Source organism: Melospiza melodia, chromosome 7 (assembly GCF_035770615.1).
Source record: "Melospiza melodia melodia isolate bMelMel2 chromosome 7, bMelMel2.pri, whole genome shotgun sequence".
In the NCBI taxonomy this organism is placed as follows: Eukaryota; Metazoa; Chordata; class Aves; order Passeriformes; family Passerellidae; genus Melospiza; species Melospiza melodia.
The window spans coordinates 5,861,340-5,866,142 of NC_086200.1; the positions used below are offsets into that span (position 1 = coordinate 5,861,340).

Genomic DNA, 4,803 nt, shown 5'->3' on the forward strand with positions numbered 1-4,803 from the left:
TGGCCTGGGCTTGTGCTGTGGGAGGAGCTGGGTAAGAACTGAAACTGAACAGAAAAACAGTGACTTTGGAATGCTGGGGTTGTGCTAAATCTGGTCATGTATTTGTGTGAACTTTGTAACAGTCTGTGATTATAGATTACATACAAATAAACAAACAACAAAGCAAAACTCTCCTTTATTTTAGTTAATTTTAACTAGCTAAAGCAAAAACATTCCCTAAACTGTAAAGTTTTTCAGTGACTTTTGATTGCTGGGGTTGTACCAAACCTGGTCATATTTTTGTGTGAACTTTGTAGCAGTCTGCGATTGTAGACTGTGCTCTGTAATTACACCAAGAAGATTTTTAACAACTGAATTCAAATCAATATTTCCTTGCTGTCACATAACTCTTTTGTAGGAGAATCTTGTAAAAGAGCACTCTGGCAGTGTGATTCCTGACAGTGAAAAGAAACACAAGGTAACTTTAACTTTTTAATTGCTTCTACAATTTGGTAATATTTACATTTGTAGAATCAATTGAAGTGCCATGAGAATTTATTTGCATTCAACAAAAGACATTGGAATGCTTTTGACTTCAATCTTTTTAAATTATAGAAAATACAAATTTATGTTCCTGACTCCTAAACCTTGTTTAGATCTATACAGTGAATCTATTCATGTAAAAATAGAAAATCTCCAAATTATATTCCTGAAATAAACAAAAATTAAAATAAAAATAAAAAATGCCTCCTTCAGTACAGGAAGCCTCTTGGGCAGTCCAACATTGAAGTTTTGTAACTCCTAACAGTGAATTTTTCTTGTTGCATTTTTCTGCCTATATTTCTTACTTCTCTGTAGATGATTTTTTTCCCCCTGGGACAAGAAGGGATTTTAAAGGGTCACACCATTCCATGGAGATATTAGACAGCAGTTTCTGGAAGGGCTCTCCCAGTGTGTAATTTTTCTTGCTCAGTTGTTGATTTTTTAATGTCTCTAGAACTGATTTACTTAGTCTTTAAAAGTGTCCATTTGTAAAGGCACTTTTCCTCTATGAAAGAAAAAAAAGCTGATACAGCTGTAAAAATGGTCAAAGTATCAAAGTAGTCCTGATTGCAGAACTCACCCTTCTTCCCTGTCAGGAGTTCACTTGTGGTTTTCACATTGGAACAATGGAATCCAGCACCATTTTGATGTTATCTGTCTAAAAAAGGACTGCACTGGACCATTCAATGCTTCTCAGTTTCACTTCTAGTGAAAAGACTATTTTAAATAACACCAATCTTGATGTAGCTATCAATCTTTCTCTGAAAGCCTTTTCCTGCAGTTTTGTTCCCATTTTCTTTGATGTTTGATAGAGTCCAATGTAGTGGCTACAGTTCAGAATAACCTGAATTTCTGCAGATAAGCACGGAGAACTTAAATACCATGTGCCATGAAACTCAGCTCTTCCATAGCTTCCCCTTCATTCTCCTCATTTGGCAACAAAAATAATATAAAAAATGATATTTCCACCCCACCCCACTTTGTTTGGGTCTTTGCTTCATGTTTGGATGGAAAGATCAGAGTTCCACCATTTCTCTCAGGTGAATTCTGGGACACTCAGACTGTCAACTGGGTCCTGAGTTTGGCTTTAGATTCCATACTTACCCCATAAAATATAATCTAAAAAGAGAAACATTTTCTTTCCCAGACATGTGTTATAAAGACTCCTCCAATGGATAAAATGCAGAGTGGAAGAAGCACAAACCTGCCTGCAGGGCAGAGCAGCAGGAAAAAGCAGAAAGTGCTTGTGCAGCTGGACACTGAGTCAGACAGCTCTGAGCACACTGACCTCCTGGTAAGAGCCAGAGAACAAATCATGTGCTGAGCAGCTCTGAGCAGCTCTCACTGCTGGGGCTGAGAATGGAAATAAAGAGTTTGGGCTTCCACATTCCAGCCAATATTTATGTGTATATTTTTAATTTATTGGTTCTTTCTGGAATTGTCATTGTATGTATATAATTAACATTCTTTTTATTGAACTGTTATGCCTCATAATGACATCTTTTTTTTCATAGTCTAATATCCTTAGGGGGAAAGAAAAAGTATTTTTAATATAGTGTGACTAAGTAACTTTTTAATTTATTAGAGCATAGTCTCGGAAGAAGAAATGTTTAAAAATTTGTACAAAGATTATCCACAAGCTTCACAGTTACATTCCACAGCACCAAAAAAGGTATGTTAGCCTTTCCTAAGATTAAACCAAGCAGTTAATCAGATTGTTTACAGAAACGAAAGGATGGCTTTATTTTCCTTCCTAGAGCCCAGCTCCATGCAGTGTGAAATCTCCAGGCTCTGCTCTGAAACTCAAAACCATGAGGAGGATGCGCGAGGCGGGCTGGACTGTGCTCTCCAAAATGGACAGGAAAAGGAAAATTAAAGATGCTGTAAAGATGCTGTAAAGATGCTCTTTGCTTAAAATCCAGAAATGCCCAGTGCCCTGGCATTGCTTGCAGGGCTGTTTTTCTCTCAGAGTTGGTGCTTTGTTGCATTTTTCTGTCATACTCAGTGTGTTTAATACTGTGTTCATTCCTTTACACATATAAACTTTAGAGATCTATAACTGCAACCCCTGCAGAGCATCTTCCACCTTTCCTCCCTTGTGCTTCAAAATGTTGGGACACAAATTAGCCAATTTTAAATTTGGAAATAAATAGAACTACACAGAAAGTTGTTTCAAAGCTGCTTCTGGCTTAGAAATTAGAAATTCTGGTTTCAAAGAACTTCTGTTCTTTTACATTTACTCTGTTTTCCTTAACATATAACTACTTAGTGGAAGAAATGTAGCTGTTAAATGAATGTTCTTTTACCTGAAGTCCTCTTGCTTTTTCCTGCATTTTAATGGCTGTTAGACCTGTCTTTTTAGACTGTTTTGTTTTCAGTATGTTAAAATGGTTTCAAAACTTCTAAAATTTCAGTAGAATTACTTGTATTTAAAAAGATTTCAGCTTCACAAGGAGTAAAATATGCACGTTATAAGAATGTGAAACCAATGTGAAGATGCCATTAAATTGTTTATCTGAAATATAAAGTGTGGGACTATTTGTTGTTGCTTTAAATATTTGAACACGGACATAAATCACCCACCAGCCTTCCTAGGGACCAGCAGAACTGCAAGGATAGATTAGAACATCTATTTCTGTATTAATCCTTGGTTAATCTTTGTCAGGATCTCTGGCTGGTCAGAGTGACCCTGAGAAAAGTTCCAAAGTCTCTTTTCCCAGTCTGGTGCTTGAAGAAGGAGTCAGGGCTCTTCATTTCTCAGTCTCAAGGTTGTTTATTTTATCTTATCTATAAAAAATTTTCTCCTGTCCTGCCAAGGTGAGCTCAGCAAGACAGTTCCAGGCACTCTGCCTCCCCCAGGGCTGTGTTATGTCTTTATACTAAAAACGACATATACAATGTTTACAATTACTTTCCAATACCCATCACCTATGTTAGACAGTGAGCTTCTACTCTAAACCAATCTGTAAGTGCCAACACCACAGCAGAAGATGGAGGCCAAGAAGAAGAAGGAGAAAGCTGGACACATCCAGTTCCCACCATCTTCCCTACTGAACCCCCATACCAAAAACCCTAGAATCTACTTTTCCATCCTGTAATAGCTTCACCAATATGCTACCTAAAGTGTTGTGGCTTGCTGATCTTCATACCGGATTGGTAATATGCTCCATGGGTCATAATCAAAACCACAGGGGCATTTTGGGCTCTGTGCCAGGGTCTCTGAGCCCCCTGGCAGGGGTCTGGGCTGCTCAGGACAGCCAGAGGGATGTCCTGGGTCCTGACAAATCTTGGTTCCACAACAATGACAAATCCTGCTTCAGAGCCTAGACATAACAACAAAATTACAAGTGTTATGTTTGCCCAATTATCCCATCATAAAAAGGCCAAAAAATATTAAAAATAGTAACAATTTAAATTAAATAGTTTTAAAAATGTATAAACAAGGGATAATTTGGTTCAAATAATAGCGCATAAGCAAAAACAACCACGGGGTACGGAGGGCAGGGTTCAATGACCCTTGCCACTTCACGTACAAGCTTGCCAAGTGAAAGTCACCCCTTATATGCCATGTGCAAACGCCATCTCCTCCTATTTTCAGTTCGTCACTTTTCTGTCTCCGCCCTCCTCACCACCTTTACCACGCACGCGCCACCACTCGGTTTGGTGGTCACACAAGTCTTTGGGGGTCGTCACTGATGAAGGCCCTGTAGTCTTCTTCATTTTCCTTTAATTCACCTTTGGGTTACACATGCGCACCAAGCCAGTACAATGTAAGCCAAGACTAACGTATCAGTGCATCTACATATCAAAGCAATAAGTCCCTTATAATTAGCATTTTCTTGGACCCAACCAGGTTCTTGGTCATTTTTAGCAACTGTATCTTCAGCTTCTTTCCTGTGGTCCTTGAGAACATCTGCTGGGGAAGGGGGGGTGGGTGGAGCCCCTCCTTTCCCTCTCTTCTTTGGCATTACAACTTTTAGCTATTAACTATTTTATTATTCTCAAATATTAATTACTGTATCAATATTGATTGCTGTTTCAATTTTTATCAGCACGAATCATACCTATTTATCACACAAGTACATCTTAATCCTCGAGCCCTGAGCCCCCTGCCCATCGCTGGGGACTCTGGGGGTTTCCCCCCCTGCCCCAGTGCAGGATTGATGGGGGTAGCACGGTCGGGATGGACGGAGATGAGAGATCTCTGCAGCCAGGTCGTGGAACTTGGGGTTTATTGCAAAGGGCCTGGGTGCAGGGCCCTGCTGGGATTGGGGTTTATTG

At 39.3% G+C, this 4,803-nt stretch overlaps 1 long non-coding RNA gene across 2 annotated transcripts; it reads left to right on the forward strand.

Annotated features, from left to right (window-relative positions):
* Nucleotides 1-246: 246 nt before the first annotated feature.
* Nucleotides 247-2,923, forward strand: LOC134420472 (uncharacterized). 2 transcript variants are annotated; one of them, XR_010028363.1, is made up of 4 exons: nt 247-457; nt 1,670-1,816; nt 2,108-2,194; nt 2,280-2,923. It is a non-coding gene; the product is annotated as an uncharacterized LOC134420472 (long non-coding RNA). The 2 variants fall into 2 exon arrangements; XR_010028362.1 differs by lacking the exon at nt 2,108-2,194 and having other exon boundaries at nt 2,280-2,918.
* The last annotated feature ends 1,880 nt before the right edge of the window (nt 2,924-4,803 follow it).